Raw genomic sequence first — 16,526 nt, 5'->3', positions numbered from 1 at the left:
GGCCAACCACGATTAGCTGACAGATGACTACGTCAAAATAGCCACCAGTGTCATTTCAACGCTTGACATTTCAGTACAGTGTGGCCAACATCGGCACGAAGTTAGCACCTCGATACGAATGAAATCTAAAAGATAGAAAAAAGAGTTCTGCTTTTTCGGCTAAATTCACAGCTTAGTGTTTCAACAAGAATTAACCAATGCGACCTAAAAAGAAGAGTTATAAGCTCTAATACTTTAAAATATTTCGAATAAGTTATAAGAGACTACATTTTCCTCTAAATTTTAAATAAATAGTGAATGAAAATATCCTAACCCCTATAGTATTAAGCTTGTAGAAGATTGTTCCAAAGTCTTGGAAGTCATACCACCCCCCTTTGTCATAGGTAATTAAAAATACCTGAAAAAAGCAATCTTTATCTCCATAGAACTATCTATTCCAAACTTAACGCTGTATAAAGGTTAGGAAAGTCAAAAAGTTTCTAGGATCCACACGAAACACTCTTAATTTTAGAATCCTGTAGTTGAGATACCAACCTCACAATAGGGTGTAGAGTCAAAGAAATATTGCTATTCTATTATTGCTCTCTAAATCCCCTATACATATTATAAAAGATATTGTTCATATACCGCGCTTAAACCTTTATACGATGCTTCTAGAAATACTTACAAGCATTTTATCCCTGCTGGATAAAATTAAAATTACATTTATGTTAAAGAAATTTAATGCAGCAATAAAATTTTCATACACAGAAGTATTATCATCTTTTAGGTTAGCCAATTTGCAAATATCGTGGTGGACTAGATGAATAAAAAATTTGAATTCACTACATCTACGTGTAAGCCACACGGTTATTCCACCGCTACATACTATATTTATGACGGGTTGCTTAGTAAAAATTACCATCCCTGCTTTTATACTAGATAACCTTTCTACCACTCTCTACTTTTTGAATCATTTAACGAAACTTTTCAATACACACACACACACACACACACACACATACACACAGCAAACATTCCTTAATCTACAAGTGAAATTGAAACAATTGGAGCGTACCGAAACAATTTCTGAATCCAATCCAGGGGGAACGATTGGAAAGAAATAATAGATAGATTCAATTCTAAGCGATCTTAATTGATTTATCGAATGAACGTGAGTCGGAAGGAAGGAAGAAGTTGGCAAGGGTTTTACCTACTTGGAAGGCAATATTTGAAATTCGAGCTAGCCGGAATCCGATAATTCTCGGTGCTCGTGCGATTCTACTCTGCTAAGCGGTACGGATGGTTCGATAACGAGCTAAAGAATGTGCGCAGCTGGTGAATTATCCAGAACTGGTCACATCAATTGGATAGAAGAGCTCAGGAATTAAGGGTTGAAAATTGTTAAAGGTCCGCTTTTTAGCCAAGGGACTCTCTTGCGTAAGCCCAATATTAACCATGAAGCGAGCATTTAGCACTCTAGCAAGCATTTACAGCTAATTACAAACCTATTAAACTAAACAATGAACTGCGAATGCGAAATAAATTAGACTTAACCCTGTATTATATAATTAAATTTTGGAAAGACTAACTCTAACAGCGTTACAATCTACAGATTGTTCCAGCCCGCTTACTTGACGAAAACTTCCTATTTATTGTGCTGGTACTACCCGCATTTTGCCACTTGGATTTATCAATAACACCCCGTCACCAATAATTTACAGTTTCCAGAATTTTCATCGATTCTCTCTCACCACTAACCTATGCTTTACTATACATGTATACATTAACGCTATTTCTCTCGACTTCTCTCGATCACATTAATAGCATTGCATGGAAAATGTATACGATTTACTCTAATTTTAATTGTAATGATAAACGTATCTCTCTCTCTCTCTGCTGTTTTAATACGGTCGTATTTAATACACAAATGTACGAATTTGTATAAAAAAACGAGACTGATATTCGTTATTTAACTCATATAAACATTGTTTCATCCATTGTTTATTAAAAGTGATTTTTCAATTGCGATAACTATGTAAATGTTATGATTTATACTAGAAAATTATTCCTTCGTCTATTTCAGGATTAGCTTATCAAACTGCTACAATTTCCGATACTTCAACAACCATAAATTACCCATTTTCGCTGCGCTTTGATGTTACAAAAAAAGGTTAAAAGTACACCCGTTGCATTATCAATGTTCATTAGAGACTACACTTCATTCGTAGACTATTTTATTTACCGATAGCCTTGTAACCAACTTGTAACTATTATATTAAGCACGACTGAATCAGATATAATTAAAAAATTGTTATAAAAACCAACAATTCCTCATAAAACGGGAATACTTTTGTTATGAAATACGCATTGTATTTTATTAAATAAGTTACACGCTAAGAAAGTACAGTTTATGCAGGATAAAATGATTACAAGAAAGCACTTAATAATAAAATTATTATATTTGAGCTCATATTAATATTAAAGTTACAATATAATACGTTTAAACAATTACAATTAGGTATAAATGGTCACAGAAAACTAAACATTTTTGGTAATAAAATAGATTTCACAATGATTAAAACATAATAAATAAATAAATAATACGGGACAGTTTCGATAGGCAGGAAAAAAATCGTATTCGGTTTAGTATGTAGACGTATGGAGGGATTTGGGCAGGGTGTTATCAAACAGTAAAAATTGGAGGTGCAAGTTGAATGGAGAAATGGTAGGGGAGCGGTATAAATTTGGGATTGGTAGCCGATTTGGCGATTTTCCGGTCGTAGCAGATTCGGTCCTCCACAGGGATTGTTTCCAATTCAGCAGCGGCGCAGACAGAACCAAACGCATCAAAGCCTTTGAAAAATTTAAAGCCGCTACGGGCTTTAGGCGAGAATGTACAATCGTGACAACATAACTGCTTATTTTTCGATAAATTTTCCAACAACCGCGAGGTGTAGGTTGACGTTGTATCTGGCTCGACAGGCCTATATTACATTCATTTACAATATTGAAAATTGCATTAATTCTCTCGCTTCAGTAAAATCCGAAAGTTATTAGTTTTGTCACATACAGAGATATTGTATTATCATAACAAATACCCTGGAGGCTAAAGAGACGAGGAGTAGTATAATAATATTCCATCGAAAACTGGACACTGAGCAAAATCCTTATCGAATCTGCATTGAAAATAGCAGCGATGATATACCAAAGATGAAATGAAAGGAAAGAGTTGTCGAGGAATTTTGGGGTTCCCAAAGAGGTTGTAAAAAGAGTCTTGCTGGGGAGCGTTGGTGGTTTGGTGTCTTAAATGCAGAGCGCGTCTGTACAGGAATATATTCAACGTTAACCTGTCGGCAGGAATATTGCAGAATCGGTGAGAAATTTGCCACGAATGGAAGGCGTGCAAGGATATAGGGAAGTTTATGCGCTGCAGCGTATGCATAAATCCACGTTTGCAGCGAGCCCTTCATTCGCTCGTTCGCTCGTATAAGGCGTCTCTGTTGGATATGGCCAGACCATATTCCTCCGTGTTTGTGAATTTTCCTACCTATATGCAGCAGTCTACTCCTTGTTCTCTTTTCGATAACATCGATCCTGCCACTCTCCAGCTGTCTGCCCTCTCGTTATCTCCCTGCTACTCACAGAAATCCTCTCCTCTCCTCTTACTTTTTCCTCTTCCTCCTTTTTTTTTCTCCTCCACTACTTTTCCCACCAACCTTATCTTTCATCCTCCGTTAAAAATGTTTTCCCAACGAAAAACAACTACTTCCTTTCCAATATTTCCGCTATATCATGCTATACTTTATTCGCTACACATTATTTCTTCTCGCGATAAATATTTTTTTTTATTCAAAAAAATTCGGGGATTTTCATAATACCATTGTTCAAATTGCTCCAAACTTTTCCTTTACGCTGCACAATGTAATAAGGGATAATTATAATGGTCTATTAATCATCGTACTTTGAAAGTATAATGGCTGCAACTTAATCCTTGGAAAATGACATAAAAAAAAGGTCTTTGAGCGGGTAATTCCAGGTAATGGTGATGCATTGGAATGCAGGAACTTGCAGGAGTTTAATAAATCAACGAACTTGATGGAGTACGTTAATTAATGGTAACATTGTGTGTATGTTTTTATAAGTATGTACATATATATACCCGCGTTTCATTTAGAATGTGTGATTAAAGTTCCAAAAAGCCCTTTACGCGCAGAGATTAATTAAAATTAATTGCATGAGATTGAGGGAAGGAGGCTTTGAGAAGAATTCAAGAATCGCTTAGTATATGAAAATATTGAAGTAAATTAATAATGTGGTAGTCTCTTCTCCTCTCTCTTCAGAAATGATGACGGATTTCAAGGCTGTTCGACTCAAGGTGATCGGGAAGCAAGCCGATGGATCTTCTGTACTTTTCTTTTCAGTACAGTCTATCGTCGGAACTGATTGCAATCCTAGTCTATGGAAGGCAAGACTTGACTCAGCATCGCGAATCGCTTCGTATTTCAAGTAGATTATAATGAGAGAGACTCGCTTCAGTGAAATAATTCATTTGCCCCGAGCTGGCACCTGGCGTATCGTCCCGTTAATTGTGCAACCATGCAACATCATCTCCAGCTAGTTTGGTATCGCGTTTATACTTAGTAAACACTCTTACACTCCTTAGCTCTATCGCAACTCGGCCTACATTTTCTAAAAAAGGCTAAACAAACCTCTTTCCAAAGAGTAACACGCATTTTGCAACTACCCCCCCCCCCCCCCCCCCCACAGGATTTCCATTAAATCTGACTCGTATCGCGTGAAATAAGAATTGCAAGATTGGAAACATAAAAAAAAAGCTGCTTGAAATAGATCTTTGAATTACATTGGTATTTTTGAATACCTATACATATGTGCATTAAAAATAGCTGCGTTTGCGTAATAATATTTTCAATAAATTTTAGCTTCTTTTTAGAGGCGAAAACTAATCGTTTTCTTCTCTAAATAGAGAAAAGCGTGAGATGAATTGAAGGGAGAGTGCAAAATGGAGGAAGAAAGGGTGGAAGGTATAAGAGTTTCGGTCCTTTAAGAAATGGCAGGTGGCGCCTTATATTGAATGGTACTTCTAACCCATGTGTGAGCTCCTTGCTCACTTCCGGTCATTCACATCTTTTCTTCCGGTACACCGGTGCAATTTATAGACTACGCTTGCCCGGCGAAAATGGGTGGAAGGTGTTTGCCCAATAAATCGCTGATCGTAAAACTTAAAACGAAAAAATGCTGCTAGCTACGTACCATGAATGATCCATGTAGGTATCAATGCTATTCCATCTAACGCGTCTCATACGTACAGAGCGACATAGAAAAACTGCTCATCTAAAATCCAATAGTAGAACACTCTCGGTTCCCATCCGACTAAATATCACAATCTCTCCTATATTTTTTGAAAATATCGCTCTTGTCGGCAAACGCTATATCATCCCATCAGTCGTTGTGTGTTTTTTTTTTAATTACGCGAAAAACATTAAATACAAAAAGAAAAAATTTAATAAAAAATCGAAGTATTGAATAGTTTCGAGTAAGCTTCATTTCTGAAAGACTTTTTCTTTATTCTGGATGAAGAAAGATAGATTGACAGGGAGAGAAGTGTCGATTTGCGTCGAACTGCTTTTTAATTAAGTGAGACGTTCCTACAGGCTGAAAGCTATATATATATATATATATGCAACGACGTCTCCAGATTAATTATCGCCCAATGGAAAAATTCTACTGGGGAAGGTAAATGAAGGAGTTTAATTGGCGCAAAAGTTTTTGGAATTGTAGTGGTTCGATGGCTCCGCAATAGAGCTCGCAATACTGATATGTCTGATAACAGTATATACACAGTATACCACGCCACACCGTGGAAAGTCTGCGGATAAGTGCTAAAGCCAACTTTTCTTCTTGCCGGAAAAAGGTTGGGATAAGAAGGTGGGCTGAAATAAAACGGAGCGGCTGGAACGGAAGTGCAGTTCTTCCACTCTTCTCTCTCTAGTAGAGGGAGCGCCGGAAAGTTGAACCACTTTTCAGAAAATGAAATACATTTTATTTTGTAAACAATATAGAAGGTATTAATGGGAGCTAAAGACAATGGAGCTACTTTATAATTATAGAAAATACCTGTATTTTCCTAGATCAAGGAACAAAAATAATTCCCTAATTTTCGTAGCAGAGCTGTACAGAGCCTGAACAAAATCTATCCCTAATAAGGGAGGAGAGGATTTAAGCAAAGTGCTCTTTAACATTTTATTTAACAAGCATCAAAAATATTAATTTTAGAAAGAGAAACGAAATTGTTGTATTTTCCAAAACTGTTCATCTTCTTATCAAATTAAATTTAATTACGATGCTGTGAGAAATGCATGATGTAGGGCATTTTAATCATAAAACTAATCAATTGTGATTTTATATTAAAATATTGGCAAAAAACGTAAATAATCAGCAGTGGAGCAGTTATTTTAAACCGCACAGTGAACAATTGTACAAACATTTTTTACAGTGCGCTCTCCATATCGTTGCAGCGATCCGCTAATTTGAACTTTATTTACATTTCATAATTAGTGAAATAAAGAATTACCGTTCCACGTTAAATAAACCTGCTCTCTGAAAGCATACTATTCCCGTAGTTTTATTTTTATAATATTTTCAACCACATCCCTTTAATACTTTATTTTGTTTTTCACCCACCATATACTTTCCCAGTATTTAATGAGTTTTCGAGTTTATATAATTGCGCAATCAAGGAGATATATTTATCTGTAGCTGGAGAATACTTCCTGCTTCTTACCCTCTTCTTCTGCTTCTTTGCAGCACACAGAAGCTTATCATTATCAATTTATTTTTCTTAATCTTTTTCATAGCCTTTCCCCTTCCTTCTTTTTCATTCTACCATTTACCTCATGCAAACCTCTGCTCGCTGTCTCTTCTTCTTATTCACCTCGGTCATTCAAGTTTTATTCCGAGCTGCATTATTCGCTCAGACTGGCTCGCTATCACGTAAATTTAACTCGTTCGTATGATGAAGCGACCTTGGATTCCACGACTTGATATCCGACTGAAAATTGAGCCACGCTTTCGTTTCTGATTCACTGCGCACCGGAAACATAATCTTGTTCTTCTCCCTCTCTCTCCAGATTAGAATCTTGTTTTCTTAATCCCGTTACGTTTGCATAGTCTCTGCAAGAATTTTACACCCAAGAAGTTGAAAGCTTTTTGCTTGCATCTTTCAGCACTTTGAACAATTCATACTGTAAAATTTTCTTTTAATTCTCAGCAAGTTTTACAGCGTTTCGTAAAATGTTAACTGACACAATATACCAATCTTAAAATGAACTCTTTTTACAAACCTGAGACTAATCGAGTTCAGAGCTTTCATTATTATTATTTGTACTAAATAATCGAGCAAAAAACACTCTGTTACTATAGTATAAATAGACAGCATTATTTAAAGCTGACTTCGATTTTAATAAATCACCTTGACCCTTAGGCTTTTCACACGTAAATGCAAGTGATGCTATTATTGATTGCAGATTTCGTTGGTTAAGCCCCTGCTTCATTAACGTACCGCATAATCGATGTTCCGGCAGTCTATATACAGGGTGAACCACTTAAAACGCTGCAGATCATAAATGAAGGAAGAGGTGTATCTCCACAACTATACGAGATATTAAATATTTGCATATGACTTATTGCGAAACTTCTTACTATTTGCATTGAGAAAAGTTTGATGTAAAATTTTGATATCTTTATAATAGTTACTGAAAGTAAACACAAACGTTTTATTACGTCTGCATTTTGGTGCGTTTTATGTGGCAGACCCTATGTACAAACGCAATCGGAATTTCTATCGCGATTCATCAATTATGCTCCACGTTTCCCAAAAAGTACCTGACACAGTTTTGCAAGTTAAAATATTAAAATTGACAAGAACGTAAATAATGTAGAACAATGATTATGATAAAATTTCAACGAGAGGAAAAAAGATGATGAAAATAGTTTAAGAATTGTGAAAGAACGAGAAAGAAAGGAGCAGTAGATTGAAACTAATGATTAAAAGGGAGTAAATGAGGTGGAATAATATAAATTGATGATGTTAGGTGGGGTTTGAATAGACTATTAGATTATTTAAAGGGCTAGTGTGTTAGGGTGCACGAAATGGCTGGTGGAAACGCAGAACTGACTAACGAGCCGCATAATCGAAACACCCGCAACCGGTAGGTAGCCACAGTGGAAAGCCTGGGATAGGCTCAGGTATACTCTTGATGCTACAGAGAGAGCCAAGCCTGGAATTAAGCGATTTCGTCCTGCGTTCCCAATGCACCTGACCCGCCCTACCTTCGTTTGAGGGCTTATACATGATTACACGAATTCGACTGCCGATTAATCGTGTGTGGCTTCCGAAATCATTCAGTTCTTCACACTTATCACGAGCTTTTTATTTCCATCACCAATTATCCCCTTCTTCGAAAATTACAAAAAAAAACACAAGTATTTTTTGTATATTCATTGCTGAGAATTATATTTCAATTGCTATGGGGTAAGTATAATTGAAGAGGAAGCTCATTATAGGAGAGTAAATGGGAGAACGATGTGTTATGACAGATCGAAACCAGGAGCCTACTTTAGGAAGTGGTAGTTGCGAGAGGTTATTGAAGGAAACGAGGAAGTTTTATGGAGATGGGAAGTTTAAAGAAATCAGTTTAAAAAAATCAGTGGTAGTCGACAACGATAAAGGGTCAAAGATTCTCGCTACGTGGCTATGTGCGTGACTTCCTTCGTTCTTCTCGGCCGCCCCGCTCTACTCAATACTTCTTCTTTTCTTCTTCTTCTTCTCTCTCCTTTTTTTCTGCTTTTCCCTCCCTCCCATTTTTCTCCTTACGACTCCTTTCTCCGCCCATTTACATTCGTTCCACTCGAGCAAATTACGCGAGAAAATGGACGGTTTGTGCGAGTAGCGTAATCGCTTTTGTCGGCTAAAGAATCGAAGTACGCGGCCTTCCCAGGCTACGCTGTAACACTTGCTTCGTGTCCCTTTCCAATTTCTTCCAACGAAATTGAACCTACAATTGCTGTAAATGGTGTCCTTGATTCTCCCCTGCCGTGCCACTCGTCCATTTTCGTGTAATCTCAAACCTATCTCTTTTCTTCATCAGAACCAACTTTTACTCCTCTTCAATTAATACATACCCATTTCAATATCGCACTAATACCCCTCGATCAAAACGACAAACCGTTTAATTATATTCGTGCTACGAATCTGCCCATTTCATTCCCATCGTGATTTCCATCATTGATCTATTCGAAAATTTCATGAATTTGCATTAATAACAGCCATTAATTGTAAATAACTATCATTCGTTATCTCTTATTTAATTTTAATAAAGTATGGTAATACAGAAGAAATGGAAGGGGGTAAGGCTGATAAACAATTTCAGATTGGTACACAATTATTAGAAGTAATGAGTCATTTTTTTATTGGAGAAAGAATAAGAAGGATCTTCTTAAATTTTAAACCTGCGGTTACTACAAGCTCGAAAATGTTTAATTGGGAAATATACAATTGATTTCACGAAGGATATTTTGGCGCAATGTATATTATTAAAGTTATAAAAAATCCTGTATAAAAATTCTGATTTTATCATTTTTCGTCCAATTTTATTTATAATTCGAACGCTATCGATAAAATCTAATAATTTCGTTTTAATTATTCAAGGCTGAAATGAATTAATATCTATTATTAAAACGATTTCTCGAAATCGTTTCGGCGAATCTCGAGATTATTCGCAGAAATGGAGTGGGCGAACTTGAGACAGAAAGAAATAACAAGAGAGAAAGATTCCTATTCCTTTTATTCGGGAAAATGAAGCGAGCTTTGTGTTCAAAGAGAGATTTAAGGTCTCTCTTGGAATTTTACTCACACGCAGTAACTGCTTTAGGAGTATGCATCGAGTGCATCTCGCTTGATCCTGCGAACTCTGGGAACCCTTCCAACGATCTTCAGAGAATCCTACCACTCTCTAACATCGAACAGTCCATGTTCAAAACGAGACCCATCAACTTAATAACAGTTATTAATCTCGTTATTGGCTACAAATCAACCCTACCCCACGCCTCTCCCTATTCTTTCTTTTTCTAGACTAGACCAGTCATAATTATATCCAGCCAGCGATGCTGGCTATTTTATTTGTATACCTAGAACTCGTTACAGCTACGATGAGCTAATAAAAAACTATACTATAGCAATTTTACACTTACACATAAAAAGAATGCTTTCTCATCGAGTAGTTAAAAAAACATTAGCAAAGAATGATCCGCTTAGTACATAAAGCATGCAGGTTTTAAGAACCCAATTAGCCATACGCCAAGCTCTTTTATTACAAATCTAAAAAATCTCTCTCAATTAGTTAAAATTACACAATGTTTACGTAGACACTATATTATTGTTACATTTTCACGTTTTAATAAACAATGTTACAGTATTTATAACAAATAACTATTGATCGCATGTATACGTTAGACTGACGAGCTTAAACCGAAGGAACGTTAGTTGGAAGGATTGTAGGTACCACAACACGTATATAAATAAGACTTTAAGTATATATGGATTAATTTAACGATGGGAGTCATTATTGTGTTGGAGAAAATTGGTCAAGTATATAGTTTGAGCGAAGAGCAAAGAAATCTAACGAGAGGGATTTGTCGCGATTAATGACTTTTCTCGGACAATTGCCACCGAGATTGCCAGGTCTTTTATCGGAACACGTAAACGTGAGAGTGTGTCGAGCACACGGACAATGATACTGTACGGAAACAGCATATCTAGTTGTGCACCCACAGCTCCGGTGTAAATAATTGCGTGATGGGTAGCCACTATTGTTTGACCTGCCACCTCCCCTAGTATGGATGGACATCAGTAAATGTGGATAAATAGATGACCCAGCTATTTGCCTATAGCAGTTTGATCGATTAACTTGTCAATTTATCTATTTCCTGTTTTCTTTTCATTTTCTTCCCACCTATCGCGATCTTTAACCCTTTCTATTGGAGCTCTGCAACTATTATATATATCGACGAAAAAAAGATTCAGAGAAAATTATAAATAACAACGAAGCGTGGAAAATTTTGATGGCGTACGAGCAAGTATAATGGAGGATGGAAAAAAGGAAAGCAGAGGTATAGCATATTCTATATAGTACATATAAATGCGTAATGGATATATATATATAGTATGTATGTGCGGTAGTTGGACGTACACTCAGTTGGAAACAAGTACAAGCAGACGTGTATGTGCGAGCGTGAGAAAGTTTGTACGTGTGTTGGTTCGATCGGTAAAAGACAGGTTGGTGTAGGAGGGGTTGCTAGAGAGTAAAATCATGAGAGTGGGAGTTGGGAGGGTAGCGATGGAGAAAAGAGGCTCGAAAGGGGAAGCTGTGGCTTACAGGCAAAGCGCGAAGAATGCGAGATTGAGACACCGGAAGCGGAAACCATTAATGGCGGAACGGAGAGTGCCATGAAGTAGACGCTGGGGGAGGGAGGGTGGGCAGAATACTCGCTATAAGTATGTGAGAGTGAGAGGGTGAAAAAGAGGGTGGGGGAAGTGAAAGGTGGTCGAATATCTGGGGTAGGGGTTGAAAGGGCAGAGGGAGGATTACACAATGCCATTGTGAATTCGTAACCACACTTTCCTACCTTCCTCCAGTCTTCCATGCACCCCTCACCCTTCTCCTTCCTATGTCCCTTACTACCTACCTCTTCTACCTTCTCTTTTAATCCTGAGTCAGCCAACTTCTGAACTCTCTCCTCCTCTTCCTCATCTCGCCATCTTCATTCCTCCTGCTATTTCAAGCTATACGAGTCCTGAAAACGCTGCTCGTATTTGCCATTCTTACCCTTGGTGTTTGTTAAGAAACCGAGACTTCCTTTTAACAGCGATTATTACTTTTTAGAAATTCTCCAAAATATTCGAAATACTCAACTGGAAAAGCCAGAATTTTTCTTTTCTGTAAAATGCGATAGTCCACGAGATAGAAATTTGTTGCGTGTAGTCAAGAGTAATAATTTGTATTTACGGGCGCCAGTTTACAAAGAAAAATGTAGTTTCGCGCGCGAATATATTTATTATTCAAATGCATGGATGAAAATTCCGAATTTCACGGCAAAAGTGACTAATCTCCCGATAAATTAAGAGTCAAATTAATCTACATTTGAAACGCACTGATAAGTTTCGATAGAGAATAGTATATTATCAACGTCCAGCCGATCGATTACATATTTATGCTAGATTTAACTAATTTTAACGCTTCAAATACTTGATTGTTGAGTGAGTGGAGGAACTAAGCTTGCTCCATGTCTCTCGCACCACTCGAAAATGGCTTTTACAGCATATTCAATCAGTGAAGTGTAAATGTAGGTAAGTTCACGAGCGCGCTTATGCATCCCCGTGTTTCGACGTCCCTGTAATTTCAAACCGTAATTCCGTTTTGCTCTCCGCAAAACTCGAATGATTAATTTTAGATCCCTCTCTTCCCGTATATAGAGCTGATGCTACATACTCTCCTCGTATATCTGCGTCCATCCGAATAATTAACGCTATTTCGTAAAAAAAAGAAGAAATCATATGAGAATAAAATCGCAAAATGGAAGCTGAGAGGCGTGGAGTAAAAATTTAATTATTAACGGTACAATCAAGTCTAGCTTAAGGGAGGTAGACGGATCTGATAGGAATCTCTTTGTCGATTCGAACGTATACCGGTATCAGTGCTTACCTATAGCAATAAGAATTTACGCCTACCAAAGAATAGGAGCATCAATTATCGGTTTTATATTATGGCCTTGGTTGGAAAAACAGAAAAATAACGAATGCATTGTAAAACGAATAGATAGCGATAACGAGTAATTATCTCGCAGGCATTTTAACTGCCATATGATCACTGGAAATTATGAGTAGAAGCTTAAAGCTTCGTCCTTGGGTGAAAAAGAGCTACACGAGCCTAATTAAAAGTGCTTTTCTACCGGTTCGCAGCTGCTGCAACGCGAAAACTTTGTGAATTCGGGAAATGCCAGTATTGCAGCGGGGTCGAGGAACATGGATAGAACAAGAATGCACTTCATTCCCTATCCCCGTTTCCCAGCTGCCGGTGCGATCCTCCCCCCTCCATCGTTCCCTTTGCATCCCTAGCTTGCCCGACTACGTTTATTACACGCTGTCCGTTTTCCAATAATGTAGTATTATTATTACTAGTTCCGTTGACCCTTTTTCCTTCATATATAATATCTATTGTTTCATCTTCGAGTGTGCACAAAAATAGCAATTGCTTCTTTCCACTAATTTAATAATTAATCGAATTAATGGGAAAAAAGTACATACGTTATTTTAATTCGCTATACAACCGTATGGCAGTATATAGTAATATACTGTATACCGAAAGGAAACAAAAATTTAATCAATTAAACGCGAATGTATAGACTATATCTGATGGCTTATGCATGAGAAGAAAACAGTAACTTTAGAATTTTTCTATTATTTACAAAAGAAATAATTCAATTATTTTCATTGCTATTAAAATCTTGTATCTGGGAGTTATTTCAGCAACACGGAATATTTTATCCTACGTAAATGCGACAAATGAAGGTAAGCTCAGAAAGTTATTAAAAACGGATAATTAGAAGGAATTCCTTTGAAACTGTAGATTAGCATCTAACAACACGGTAGAGAATTCAATAGCTTCGTTGATATTCCTCGTATATATATGTATATAGTAAACGGTTTCGAAGACAATGAGGGAGTCGCTATATCGAAAGTTCCATCGGGTCAATTAATTAACATTATCCTATGGCGCTTTACTCCCCGCACATACATATATTGAAAACACAGCGATCCTAACATGGCAAACGTCACAGTTGCGATTTGTGGCTCGGCTGGAATTTACGATTTGCACAACACACACCGGAGAGTAAAGCACGCGCAAAGCTCGATTTCACCATAATAAAAGTAAAACGACGTGGGTCCAGAATGGAAAAACTTGATCTTTTTGCCTCGCGTCGAATTGTGCGCGCGGTTACAAGCGGCCGTTGCGAAAAATTAATTGCAAATCTATATGATCGTCAAGCTTGGCGAGAATTTTACGTTCAGGGATCGATAAAGAAAATGGTTGATTAGTTACAGGCGCTCGCTGTATGTTGGGAAGTATCAAGGACGCGGGCGTTTTATCACAGCCGAGTCTTTAAGCCGCAGTGATAAAAGAAAGCAGAATTGCTGGGACACTCCAGCAGCAGCATTCCCTTCGTTTATTCTGCCAATCGAGAACGAACACTTCCGAGAGACGGTTCGGTTCACGCTCGTCTCCGTGCAATGACGAAAGTTTAACGGGTCGGAATTGAATTCGACCTGAGAGTGAGAAGCCAGTTGGGAGAGGATGATACTCCACTGGTATATAGCAGAGCATGTGGTGGTGTGGTGGGGTGGAGAGTGTTAGAGGGGGTGCGGGACTCGAGCTATATACGAGAAGGCAAAGGGGAAAAAGCGGAGGAGCACCAGTTGAGAGCTGGATGTAAGGTGGGGGAGGGGAGAGGAGTCTCGTTGGAGGCAGAAAATTGGATTTCGCGAGCTAAGAATGAGCGGGCCAACGACAACGACGACGAAAATCCGGTATTTCCCGTAGCTTTCCCATTTCCCGGAGCGCCCACCCCCCCCCCTTCCTCCCACTCTCTCGCAACCTAACAACCGTCCTCTCCTCAAGGGTAACTAAAAGAGTCACCGTGCACGAGCAGCTGCACGCTTATTACCATCCTCATTTACAGTCAATGCATTCAATGCACTTGGCGAAAGCAAAACTTGTATTTCCCTATCAGACTAACTTTCTACCGGTAAATAAACATTACTTCCCAGCTTACAAATTGGTAATTACGCTGAAATTAATCGGTGAGTCGGAAAGTCTCTGCTAAGACCTAACCTTCTTCCTCATTCGACGACGAGCAACCTATATGCTTGCAAGGTTTAAATAGATTCATATGTAGTATATATAGATAATCAGGAAGAATTAGCGTGGCGGTGAGCTCGTGATGCTGATTGCAGCAATCTGCCATTTAGCTTTACGCGTCAAGATATCTCATCGTCGTGACGGAAGGGAATTGCTGAGCGCTGACAAAATCGACTTGGAACACGGAGAACAATTTGTTCTCATCGTTTCCAACGCGCCGCATGGCGGAGTATTCGCTTCGTAAGGTGCTCCTTTCATCAGCGATGGAGTCGTCTCTACTCGGGCGAAATTAGAAATTACCGAAAAGTACAGCATAGGTGGAGGGAAATTGCAGCAGATTTTATCCACTCTTGGCCCAAATTGGCTGGCACGGCAACATACTTTGCACAAGTAGCCCGCGCTAGCTTTAATCATCCTCTGCATTTTCTATACACCCGATTGATTGCAATTATTCCCAAATTGCTGTCGAGCATTTCACCACCATTTCCCTCCTTTAGTTCTGCAAATTTTCCTAATTATTTCCTCCCCACTCTCCAAACGTGTTGCATCCCTCGTTGCTGCTTCGATATTCTAAATTCTACACGATTTAATTTCTACAAATGCAGATGTACTTCGCAATCTAAAGTTTCCTTTTTTTCTTCTTTCTTTTCAATTAATACGCAATTACATTGGCAGTATGCCCCACGGACTTCTCTAGGCTAAACTTTTCCTAAGCATTCCCCAGCCTCTTGCCCGATAGAAGCGAAAAGCCATTCTTTTCTGATTTAGAACCCAGGGCGCCACAGTACTTTTAATGCTCGACTAGATAACTGTTTCTTTCACAGCTACACGCCAACCTCAAGCCAAAGGAGAGACTGTTGAAACCGAAAAGAAGTTAAATTAAAAAATTTCCTACGAGATTCGCTATTACGACTTTAGTTGTTTTAGTACTTTCTCGTGATTAAAGATACTACTGCTTGATGTATAATTTAAAGTTAGTTCTGCCAACAAGTTACTGCAACTTTTCACATATATCTCTTTCCAGATATTTAACCAAAATTAATGAAAAAAGTATTTTTAACGGAGTCAATGGATTAAATGGTTTTTGATTGCTTCTTCAATGAGCTTATCATTAGAAGAAGTCTGAGAAAAGAGGAGAAGTGTACGTTTAAGAGAAGAATTTTTGTGAAGCGAAATTGATGAACAATTTTCTTTCCCGTTCAAAAAAAAAACTGAAACAATAATTGAGTATAAATTAAACTTAATTAAAATATAATAAAGTTTTGTGTTCTTCTCTTTATTGGATCGACTGAATTGTAATGCTCTAAAATCAAGAAAACGCTCTGTGTGTATATCACCAACACATGCCAAAAAGGTGAGCTATAGGAAAGATTATTGTGCACTCAGCCGCGTATCCGTTTCTCTTTACACTTACTCTGCCAAAAGTGGGTTATCGATCGCATCGACCAACGCGAGAGATACAGGCTTCCCCACGTCGCCTAATTCCGGGACTCAAAGCTATCACAACCAAGTCTATTCCCCGAAATTCCTTTGTTAAAACTATTTGCCGAT

At 37.9% G+C, this 16,526-nt stretch overlaps 1 protein-coding gene across 2 annotated transcripts in view; it reads right to left on the bottom strand.

Annotated features, from left to right (window-relative positions):
* Pgant9 (polypeptide N-acetylgalactosaminyltransferase 9) overlaps window positions 1-16,526 on the bottom strand; it is a 136,273-nt gene that overhangs the window by 111,850 nt on the left and 7,897 nt on the right. The window lies entirely within an intron of this gene.

This window comes from Prorops nasuta, unplaced genomic scaffold (genome assembly GCF_024137725.1).
Source record: "Prorops nasuta isolate Cenicafe-Biocafe unplaced genomic scaffold, Cenicafe_Pnas_1.2 PNAS00005, whole genome shotgun sequence".
Lineage (NCBI taxonomy): Eukaryota > Metazoa > Arthropoda > Insecta > Hymenoptera > Bethylidae > Prorops > Prorops nasuta.
The sequence above is the reverse complement of the archived record's forward strand: the minus strand, read 5'-3'. Positions and strand labels throughout refer to the sequence as shown.